Raw genomic sequence first — 12,962 nt, forward strand, 5'->3', positions numbered from 1 at the left:
GAGCAGTATCCTACCATCACCCAGAATGATACCGCAGTACAAACAAAAATGATTGACTTAAATAATTGGATAAGTTTCTGGTGTCATTCTAAGGGGATCCAGTATCTCTCTGCTTGGATGACATGATTGACAGACCTCAATGCTTTGCCAGAGATGGCCTGCATCTGTCTCACCTGGGTTTCCAGGTATTGGCTAAGGCTCTTGCCACCCCTATAGTGCCTTTTTTAGGCAGTGTTCCAAAGACAAATTTACCACAGTAACAGCTATAAATAAATGCAATCTGAGTGTCATGCTGCTCAATGCTAGAAGTCTAAATCTCAAGATGCACTCATTCGAAGCACTCCTCAAAATGGAGAACATCGACATTTGTGCTGTAACAGAGACCTGATTTAAATTGGCAGAAAGCACCCCTGCACTACCAGGCATTAACTCGTGTCAGTCTTTTAGACAAAATACTAATACTTGCTTTATCCAGGTGTTCATTAGACAAGTTATTCACCAAGGACTGTTCTTCTGGAATATCTATTAAAATTTCACTGACTGACATTTATTCCCTCATTAACTTCTGACCTAAATGAGTTCTATGTTGATATAAAAATGTTTGGTAGGAATTTAACTCTAAAATCAATTTTTGGGAATAGCTCTTCTACTAATGAATGGAACATACAGAAAACCAAGTCCATTTGTTCCAGTTAATCATCCCACTGTGGAAACATTTGTCCACCTATGTGAAAATGAAGTAGGGAAACTTAGGGATAACCAAATGAACAAAAGGCGCTTTATGAATATGACATCAGATGAGAGTAAAGCGCTATCCAAGTTACAACAAAGACAGGATTTAGTGTTTAAACTGGCTGATAAGGGTGGAGCCATTGTAGTAATGGGAGCTGAATGGTACAGAAAAAATATGCTATCCTTGTTACAGGATAACAGAAAGTATGAAGTTATATCCCACAATGTATGGGAAAGAAAAATAAAACAAGTAAATGATGATATCTATGCATTACTCATGGAGCGTAGGATTAACCAAGAACTGTACAATTTTTTTAGTGTGGACCATCCCATTATTCCAACTATAAATGGCTTGCCAAAGGTCCATAAACACCCAGAGGACCCACCATTAAGACCAACTGTGGCGGGACGAGGTTGGATGACTGAACTCCTCCCCATGTATGTTGAGAATGGGTTAAAGCAGCAACTATCAAGAATACATTCCATAATCTGAGATACTGGTACTTTTTAAGACACCTATCAGATAAAATGAATGCAATCCAACAGGGTATTATGGCGCACTTGGTAACATTGGATGTTAAAAATTTTTCATGGTAATACCTCATGACTATGGAATCGAAGCAGTAAGATCTTTAGTGCATGAACTGAAGTTTAATGCTGACATTATTTGTCACTTATTAGATATTCTTCACAACAACATTTTTCTTTATGGTGATAAGTGCTACTTACAAACATGTGGGGTGGCAATGGGCACAGGATGTGCCAACACCTTCTCGAACTTGGTACTTGCATATTGGGAACGGCAAAATATAATATGCTCAAAGTATCCATGGAGCAGTAATTTATTATTTTATGGGCACTTTGTGGATGATATTTTTTATTGTGTGGACGGGGCAGGTCATAGATCTGCAAGCATTCATAGATTATTTGCACTCTACCACAGAGTTCCTTAAATTTTCAGTTAAATACTCAGATATAGAGATTGACTTTTTGGATGTTAAAATTAGCTATGATGTCACGCAAGGTCTCTGAACAGGAGTACATCGCAAGGATACTTGGCGTAACCATTATTTATATCACCATAGTATGCACCCAAGTCATATCTACAAGAATATAATGGAAAATCAAAGGATGCGCCTATCTAGGTTATGCACTGAGGAAGATATATTTAAGGAGGAATGTGAATTGCTCAAAGGACATCTTAGAAAGAGAGGCTATAAAGAATCAGATCTGAATAAACCAATAGATCATAACACCTTCAGAAAGACTAAAGGTTGCCCTTATTATTTAACAGCATCTGATGATGAACACAAAGCTAAACCCCAGTAGAACCAGCAAGGGCAGAAGATTAATTGTTTGCTCACCTACAACTCAGATAATCAGCAAATTTGTGAAATTATTAATAAATATTGGCCGATACTCCTGGAAGATTAGTGGGAGAAAAAACAAGATTCATTTATAAAAATAAAAAGAACTTGAAACTGTTACTTTGCCATAAAGATGGTCATCATAAAAGATTCACTGAACCCACAGGAATGAGAAAATGTGGGAGATGCAAAGCATGCCCACATATTAATCCAGTAAATGGCAAAGAATATAATTGCAAGGTATCTGCCACATGTAACACCAAACATCCAGTATACTTAGCGACCTGTAAACAGTGTACAGCATTTTATATAGGGAAAATGGACCAACGCTTCAAGGACCGTATTTTAAGGCACCTTAGAGATATTTTATATGAAGTAGTTCAAAATAGTTTGGCCAACCATGTGAAATGTTTTCCTACACATTCTTTCTACTTCCAAGATGTGGATATAATTATAGCAAGTCCCAGAGGAGGAGATGTGAAGAATCTAACAGAAACCCGAGAAATAAAATGGATCACTAACCTTAGAGCACACAACTATCCAGGGTTAAATGCTGTAGTTCCCCTTAAACCTGTGTTAAAAAATAGGCATATATCCATTAGTTGATTATCTGATTATCTGAGGAAGGCTTGCTCTTTAAGTGTTTAATGAATTGAAGCTACTGAAGGCGTGTCCAAAATAAATGTTCCTGATAGGTACATAGATGTTTAAAACATTGAGCACAAACCTAAAAGATTTACTGAACTGAAGAAGGCCTGAATAGGTTGAAAGTGCTTTTCTTCTTTTTACCCTTTGGTTTTAAATGAAGTTTTATGTTTAAATAAAGCCTAAAATTTAAAATTTTCAACATTAAGGTTTCAACGCTATCTTTTAGCTCTGTCGTGGTCAACTCAGGAATATTTTCTGTTTCTTTCTCACTTGTTTGCACCTGGGAAGACCTTTAGCAGCTAAGGAAGTTTTTTTCTGCCATATATCATTAGGTGGGTTGCAAATTGCTCACAGATAGAACACACAGTGTGAAAGTAACGGACTCCAAGTCAGACTGCCAACCAGTCATGAGTGGAGTCCCAGAGGGATCGGTCCTGGGTCCTCTCCTGTTTGGCATCTACTTCTCAGAAGTCCAGGCCAACACAGAGGGACTCTGGCTGACCAAATTCATAGACAGCTGCAAGCTGGGAGCCATTATTAACTCCCCAAGTGATGCAGACATCCTACAGAAAGGCCTCAATGAGACCAATGACTGATGTTGAAACCATGGCCTTAAGCTTAATGGCAAAAAATGCGTTGTCATCCCCTTTGGGAAAAACTCAATTCCCACTAATTACCACATCAATGGGAGCCCACTGAAGGTGTTATAAGAGATCTGGGGACACAGGTCGACAGCAACCTCTCCTTTGATCACCACATTGCCACTTTGGTCAGAAAGTCCTTCTATATGACACATCTCATTACCAAGGGTTTTGCATCCAGGAAGAAAGGGGTCATCATTTCTCTCTACTCTTCTCTCATTAGACCAATCATAGAGTATAATGCCCCATTTGGCACGTACCTCACTAGACACCTGCAACCATACCTCTCATCCTGTTAGTGTAAGAAATCTGGACAATGCCCAGCAAAATGGGAGACAAAGGCCCAAAATAGGGAGATTTTAAATAGTGCTCTTATAAACTTCAAAAGTTGGTAGAACAACAGAGTTTGTTTTAACATAGATTTTCTGAAGGATTTGAAGTCTGAAACTCAAATGTATGTCACTATTTAGTCATTTCAGTCCTCAAATCATGCCAGTGATTTGTCAGAAAACCATCATTTTTATGAGGGACAGACCAAAAATATGAGCCAAAAATCTGGACAGTTGAGAGGTATGCCTGCAACATCTGGAGAGGCCACAAAAGTACCTCATGAGGAGGATCCTAGGCCTTAAACACATGTCCTACATGGACAGACTCAAAAAACACCAGTTATTCTCTGTTTCATATCATTTACTAAGAGGCAATCTCTACTTGACTTACAAAGCCGTGTCTGACCCAGCCCTGTTAGAAATGCTACATCTAAAGAAATCCCAGTCCCTCAGCACCACATGCTCCAGAGATCTCAACCTCATTGCTACAATCAACAAAACATGCTGGAGGGACAGGTTCAGAACCCAGAGACTGCCCATGCTCTGGAATAGACTTCTCGTATATGTCAAGCAGAGCACCTCACTAGGCTTCTTCAAGAGAAATCTTGATGAGTGGATGGGAAATAGAAAGTTCACCCCGGAGATCACTGCAGTGACTCTACTTGATAGAGGCACTGGGAACTAATGACGGGTGGCATAATGCCAGGGAACTTCTATGGGCTAGGCTTGCAAAGGCCCCAGGGCCATTAGCCTAGTACACACCTATGAACCTATGAAACAAGGTTTTGTAAATAATAATTTTGCAACCAATGAGGGTGCTTGATAACAGTTTAGACAATTCTAGTCCTACAGCATCAGTAGGTGATTTTATTGATGTACCACAACAAACAGTGATTCAAACCTTACCTTCCATGGACATTTTAGATAATAGTTTGAATTCTCATAATACAGATACTAAGGTCAATGTCCTCAAAAGAAGTACTTTTAATCCAATCCTCTATCTTACACTGAATATTTTCTCTAAAGCTTGTGAAACTGATATTAGAAATACATGAGCTAATATACCACAGCACAAATCGTTTAACTTAAACTATAAAGTGAAAAAAAGCCCTACAATAGTTTTGTAATGACTCAAATATCAGAGTCATGAAGGCTGATAAAGGGGCCGGTATTGTGGTTATGGACAGTAGAACTTACATACACAAAATGGAAATGACTCTGAACAAATATGATATCTATCAGATAGTAGGTGTTAAGATGCTTTGAAAAAAATAGACCGCATATCACTGGATCTTTTTCATGACAACCTTATTAAAGATTATGAGTTTGACTTCATGCAAGTAGGAATGCTTGTCTTGGTAAAATGTTTGGCATTTCAAAAATTCACAAACATCAAATTAACCCTCCTTTGAGATAAATTGTCTCCAAAAAAACTAAAACTGAATTTATTGCCAAACGTCTCAATTTTTATCTAAACCCTATAGTTTATAACTCCCAGTTTTATCTGAAAGACTCTTGGGAATTCCTGAATGAGAGCTGTATTTTTATCAAGGATTCCCTTGATGTTATTGGTCCTCAAGCAATGTTTTATTGGTTACGCTTGACATAGTGGCTCTGTACCCTAGCATTCCTCATGTAGATGGTATTTGCTTAGCATAGAGATACCTCACAAACCATGCTGGTACAGAGTTGGGTAGAGCTCAGACTCTTTGTAAACTTCTACAATTAGTTCTGGAAAACAACTTTTTCATTTTCAGTGATAAGATTTTCCATCAAATTAAAGGTGTTGCCATGGGTGCTAAAATGACACTAGCTTATGATAATCTAGTGCTTAGTTACTGGGAGTCTGACACACACATTAATTTGAAAGGATTCAGCCAAGTGCATCTCTACAAGCATTTCATAGATTATATATTTTTTCTCTGGCTGGGCACTCCGAATGAATTAAATGATTTTATTTCAAACATTAAAGAGCGGATATGGTTTCTTGAATTTACCATCTCATGTATAGGTAAAACGGTTCATTTCTTGGACATTACCCTTTCTTGTGATAATGTCCATAACACTTTTAACTCCACAGTCTATGGTAAAGACACCTTTAGAAATAATTATCTGGACTACAACAGTCAACATCCCCTGTTTATGAAGAGAAACACAGTGAAGGGCCAATTTGTATGTGTAAGTAGACTTGTTAGTGAAGAAGATTAGTTTTTAAAGAATGTGGCTTTCTCAGTAGTTTCTTTATAGACAAAAACTACCCAATTTAACTCACTGACTATTGTTTTTATGATTATTTTAATAGACATTCTCGACACCAAACAATTTTGAGATATGGTTTTACTACTAACACAGGTCCCGTTAGTAATGACTGTTCACATTTTCCACTACCTATCTCATTAGAGTCACAGAGCATGAGGCACTGTATTGCCGAAAACTGGAACATCATTAATATTAATCAAGAATTAGCAAAAGCTCTAGGACAATCTCTATCCTGCAACAAAAAAACTACATCCTTAAAGTTGTTTCTGGAAAATGAAAATAAATATCAGAAGAAACAACCATCTGGTCCCACAGGAATGAACAATTGTGGTCACTGTATTTGCTGTCAGCATATTCTGATTGGAGATAATCTCAAGTTAACAGCACAAAACTTCTCCAATTCAAAGATGAATTTAACTGCACCACCAAGAATGATGTCTACATCACGATCTGTTCCCATTGTACCTCTTTCTATATTGGAAAAACTATATGCAGATTAATTGATAGAATAAAAGAGCATATCAGAGAAATTAGAATCATAGATAGTAAAAATTCCTTAGCTAAACATAGTCTAGTGTGCTCCAATTTTTCTAATTTTAAGTTTGCAGTTTTGGACAAAATGGTTGTTCCCTTTGGCAATGTCAACCCTCTCCTTGGGGTCAGGGAATTACAATGGCAAGTGAGACTTCAAGCTGACATGCCCCTAGGGCTCAATAGAACTTTATTAAATGTTTATTAATATGGTTAATATCATTGATGACACACACCTAGTGGGTGGGGTTTTATTTATATATTTTTTTAATTTAGAACTGTTACTGTAGTTTCACACTTTCACGTTTGCACTGTCCAGAGCGTACATTTAAATGAAGTTTCTGATGAAGTTTGTGTTTTAAAATAGTAAACAAATGAAAGCACTTAATTTTTAGTCTGTGGTCTGATTTCTTCTGATCCAGTTCTTTTTTTTTTGTTTTATGTAGTCACTGTGTTTACCTTGTTTGATAGTTCCATCTAGTACAGAATATCATATTCAGAAAGTAGCAGAAAGTTTACAAGAACTAAGCCAGCACTGGAATGGAGAAAGGAGATTCTGCCAATAAGGATGACTGCAATTTAGGGGTACAGAGAATAGGCAAGAGGGGGCTGAAATTTACTGGTGGAAGCTGGCAAAGGAATCAAGGCATTGGGAATAAACAATAAGAGAGGGAAAGGTAATAAAATGGAAAGAGCCAAGAAGACATTTGGACTGCAGGCAAGAGATTACCTTCCCTGTCAGAGATATCAGAGTATAGGCAGAGAAAAAGGGTTATGGGGAAGTTTTTTTTTTTTACTATAGAATAGAAGCTGCTGTTAAAAAAGGAATAATTAATTGGGCATATAAAATATTGCAAGAGAATTATAGGGATCAATCAGAGGATGTCAAAAAAGATTGGGAAGAGAGAGTTAATAAACAGTTCACAAAGAAACAATGGGAGGACTTATGTATGGCTCCCAAATACGCAACAAAAATCTAGAAGATTTAGGATTTTGCTTGGAAGTGTTTGCATAGGTAGTTTATACCCCAAGCAGACTCTAAAGAAGTTTTCCTCATGTAGATGTCAAATGTTGGTGTACTGAGGAAGAAAGAGATAGTAGAAGTATATGTTGTTGGAGTGTAATGAGCTGGCAGACTAAAAATTTCCTTCAAAGTACTCTGTCAGGAATACTGGGTGAGCAAATGAGGGTAACTAAGGAAATGATTATTTTTTTGAGCTGGGATACAGACTGAATTGCCTAGTCATAGTAAGACCTTGTTAAGTTTAATTCTGTTGGCTGCTAAAAAAGCAGCTACTAGAAAATGGAAATCAAAGTTTAAACGACCATGCTTGAAGTAGAGAATATTCTAACAAGAATTGGGAACTTTGAAAAGCGCAGGAGTAAATTAGATCGAAAAAATAGAAACTGGGAACAAATCATGCAGAAAAATGTTTTGGAGAAGAAATGAGGTTCAAGAAAAGACAAGAATTGAATAATGTATGCAATGTTGATTTGATTATATTGTATAGGACAATATATGTGGTATATGTTTGCAAATGTGAACTTGTTAATATCATTTGATTACTTTTATAAAAATGTAAGTTTGCCTATGTCACACATGATAATTCAATAAAGGTTTAAAAAAAAGAATCTGCATGACAGATGTGCTTCAATTGATCAACCCCTGCTAAGCCGTCAGGAGCAAATTTCCTCCCTGGTTAATTGGCCATCAACAACATTCCAGTGTTACTCCGAAGAAACATGGACTTGAAGATCACATAGAGGCTTACCCAGTAGCTTTTGAAAATTCTGCAGCTAGCGAATACTGGCTTCAAACAGAATGGACCAGAATTCTGTTGTTCCACCTAAATAGAGAGATTCTGAAAAACTATATGGATTTGAAAGTCTTTGATGTGCATATTTATCAGGAGTTAATGATACAAGATTTTTAGTAAGGACTGTGGATCACCCTGAAGCACAGTTCTTTAAATTTCATAAATGGACATTTTTAGGGTAAAACTGGTGACAACTCATATGACATATTTGCTACATATTTTGAAACTGTGGCTAGAACCTTACTTAAAAATGTAAGTACAATTTTGGAATATTTGGTTGCAGATAAATTTAAGAGGAAGCTCCCAAATACTTTAAGTACTTAAGAAAGTGTGTGGTCCAAAATTGACCCTCAGTCTTCTGAAGAGCTAGTTGTTACAGTAGAGCATTTCTTATTAAATAAAGCTACAGAATCTAAGTCAGAACTGCATATAAAAAGGGCTAGTAATAAGCCTTCACCTAAAAGTATCTATACCTCCAGCTAAGAGAAAAAAGTGTTATAATTTGAACCAGTTTTATTAGAAAAGTATATGCAGCCAGGTATTGCACAGTTGAGTAGACAGAAATATAGTCTTACCCTGTTTCTCACTGATTTTGTCCACTCACAGCATGTGGTGTGCATTAAATTTGGAGATGCTATTCAACTTCTTTAAAATCATTTCAAAACCCTTATAGAGCTATCAGGCTTGGGGAAATGGTACAATGGGATTGTTCCATTTACTTTGTATTTCTTCTATGACCTCAAGTTTAAGCATTTCCTGTAATACTATTACAACTGGAGTTGGGACTTTGGTATCTGGTATTGTTTCAAATGTTACTTTTCATCAGACAGAATTTCTGTATTGTGCTGGATTAAACTGTACCATCAGGCAACTCTGAGAATACATCCATATTCCTAAGTGCAAATTATTTTATTTTCTGTGTTTGTGACATAGATAATGTCTCTCTTATTTTAACTTCAAAACATGTCAACAAAAGGGTGTCTCTTCAGATTGGACCTAACCTCAGTTTCAGTCTCTTTAGGATCTTAATGTTGAGAAGTAATCCCCTTTTCAGTACTTACGTGTACTGCCTGTTAATATAGATCTCAGTTGCCAAGTCAAGTAAATGCAAAAGAGCTAAGCAAACAGACTGCCATTACTTAGTCCCATACAAAAACAAGAAAAGTCCGAGGTTTCCCATTCTTTTAAAAATAATCTGGCTTTTAGATAAATGCTCCAAGTTCCCTCAGGACACTCAGTGGCCGTCTTAAATTCCTCTATAAATATACTTATTAAAACACTTCAGTCTCTCCAAGGTTTCAGAACATATATGTGGTGTCCTAATTTTCTTCTCCCTGATTGTCTCGCCATATAGTTTACTTACTTTTTCCATTATTTCAGAGGTCCTTTCCACATCATAAGGAATTTATTTTGAGTAGTGGTTACTAACACAAATGCTTAATTTCCTGGCCTGAATTCACTGAGGTGAATATTTCTGACGCGTGTTCGCTGTTGTGTGCCTTAGGGTCTCCTGTATGTTCTCTAAGAATAGGCATAATTCTGAAAGTAACAAGAGGTGGAAAAAGATTGTGAAACCAAAACCACAAATCCAAAAAAACACGATCGTGTCAGCGCACAAGGGTGAAAGTCCATAAAATGTTTATTAGATAAATTCCACAAGCGCTTTCACCCTAGCTCAATTGTAGGGCTCTTTCAAGTATAAAAACAATATAACTGTTCAGTCAACCATCTTTAAATAACTTCATTTGAAAAAAGGTGCCAAAAGGAGCCATTCTGACTTAATTTAAAGTAAAAACACATGTTTAAAACTGTCAGGTTAAAAAACAAAGACAATCCTACATTGTCACAACAAGCAAACAAAGTTCAAACTAAATGAATGTCCAAACAAAGTTTTGAAAGGATAATGCACAATAACAGTTACAACTAGAAAGAAGTGCCATGGGCTTAAGGTAATTTTAAATTGTTCAAAAAATCAACAAAAACACTCATTAAGTACAATCCACTTGTAGTGTTACTAAGTCTCTCAGTATTTATTTTTATAGGTCTTCCACTTTTTTAATTAGGTAAGGCTTAATAGAAATATATTCGTTTAGTCCTGGGGGGTGAGTGGCATTCAGTCTTATTTGCCAATAGGTCTCCCTACAGCATAGTCAATTCTCCCAATCTCCCCCTTTGGGGTCAATAGGTACTTGTTCAAGAATCCAAAAATGAAAGCCTGTGTGTTTAGGCTCAATTTGTAAATGCTTACTTAATGCATTATTAATATTTCCTTTTTTAATATTATACAAATGTTCATAAATTCGTTTGTTCAATGCCCTCTCTGATTTCCCTACGTAGAAACTTGACCAGTCTCTACACAGAGCTAAGTACACAATACCTTTAGTGTAACAATTACCCTTCTTTAAGTAAATCCTACTATTGCCATAATTTTTTAAGGTAATGGGTACTTCATCCAAAATATACTTACAGTACCCACACCTACTTGTTCCCTTGTCTTAAATAATTGTACATCTATAGTTGATACTTTTGAAGACCTTTTTCAGATTTGTTCCTGCTTTAAAAACAAAGTTAGATTTATCACCTACTTTGTGTACTAAGTCCTTATTATGTTTTAACATCTTCCAGTTTCTCTGATCCTTGACTTCCCTTGTTGTATTACTATGTTGAAGAACCAAGGCCCTTTTGAAAGCTTGTTCACCAAACACTTCGTCACCTGTTGTAGTTTCCAATGGTTTCCCCAAAATAGGGGGGGGTACCTAGTTGCACGACCTTTTATAATTTCTTCTGACACTTCCTTTATTAACCAATCAGGATAACCCCTTGAACTAAAAAGGTCAGAAATAAAACCAATTTCTACTACAAAATCACTCCACTCTGATGTCATCCTGGCCGCTCTAACCATTTGGCCCTTAACTATACTCCTTTTTTGTTTCCAAGGGTGGTCACTTGTGTAGGGGAGATAAGAGTTACTAAAAGTATTCTTTCTGTAAATTCTTGATTTCAGTCCCCCATTGATTTTATCTAACCTCACATCCAAGTAATCAATCTCACCCTGGTCAAATTTAAATGTAAATTTCAAGAATTCAGTGGTAGAGTTTAAAAACTCAACAAAATCTATAATAGTGTTCACAGGTCCTTCCCAAATGATGAACAAATCATCCAGGAAACGTTGATACAATTTTATGTTGTTACAAAAGTCAGAAGGAAACAAGTACTGCAACTCCCATTGTAAAAGAACAAGGTTTGCGTAGATGGGGGCACAAGCTGCCCCCATAGTTATGCCTCTAACCTGCTTAAAGGTTTCCCCCTCAAAATACACAAAATTGTTTTCCAAAACAATTCTCATAAGTTCTACCAACAGGTCAATATCAAAACTCAAGGTAGACTTTTTGTCCTTCAAAAGTAACCAAAAATAATCTAAACCCTCATCAGTTGGAATGTAGTTGAATAAGTCAACCATATCGATGGTTAAAAAATATACCTCACTTTCGTATGACTGCAAAGTCAGACTACGTAGGAAGTCCCAAGAGTCCTTGAGCATGTGCTCATACTGGTTGAGAATGTGTTTAAGTGTATGGTCCAAAAAAGATGCAATAGCATATGTTTTAGACCCCTTCCCCGAAACAATTGGCCTGTATGGTGGATCAGTTGTACTTTTATGAATCTTTGGAATACCAAAGAAGGTCGCTAGTCTTGGTTTCTTAATAGTCAACATAGTACCAATCTTCTCATCCAATCTGCTGTCCATAACAAATTCTTCTATAGCTAAATCTATTTTCCTATAAGAGATATTAATCTCATTCATAGAAACTGGAATGTAAACAATGACATCCCCCAAAATACTCAAAATTTTACTCGAGTAGTCAAAGGTGTTAACCAAAACCATGCCACCCCCCTTGTTGAGTTTCATGATTCGAATCCCCCTATCAGTAAGTAAATCTTCCAAAATTTGTTTCTCCCTTGTAGTGAGGTTGGTTTTAAACAAAAACTTTTTCTTAATATTTTTGTCGACACTCAGTTCATATAAATCTGATGCACATGTTTCCTCAAACACCTGCAAGGCCAGGTGAAGGGGAGGGTTGAATGTACTAGTCTTATTAAAACTACTTGCGTCATATCCATTAGTCTGTTCAAACATTAATGCAAAATTTAATTTCCTAGTAAACAATTTTAACTCAATAAGGGTATCACAAACATCAAATCTAACTGTTGGAACAAATTTGAAACCTTTTTCAAAAAGATGGAAATGTTCTTCATTAATGTCAATCCCACTTAAGTTAAAAAATTTAAAACCATTGTAAGAGTAAGTCACTCTATCAGAATCAATAACTATTTCTCCATTTATTTTCTTATCTAAGTTGGTCATTACACTTTTCTTTTCTTTTTTGTTTTCATTTGGTTCCTTCCTCTTCCTTTTCCCCCAGAAAAATCCTGTTCATTCAACTCGCCTTCATCCCCTCCCTCAACCAAATCAGTGGTAACCACCATGTCCTTGTCAACATTCATAATGGTGAGGTTTGGTGTAATTACATTAGCCACAGGGGTAGTTGGGTTGTGGTTCAAAACATCTACAATAATCTGTCTATTATTGACGGGTTTTTCAACAATTTTAGGTTGAGTCAAGTCTTCTATAACAAT

Source organism: Protopterus annectens, chromosome 12.part0 (genome assembly GCF_019279795.1).
Source record: "Protopterus annectens isolate FY-2018-M chromosome 12.part0, PAN1.0, whole genome shotgun sequence".
Classification (NCBI taxonomy): Eukaryota; Metazoa; Chordata; order Ceratodontiformes; family Protopteridae; genus Protopterus; species Protopterus annectens.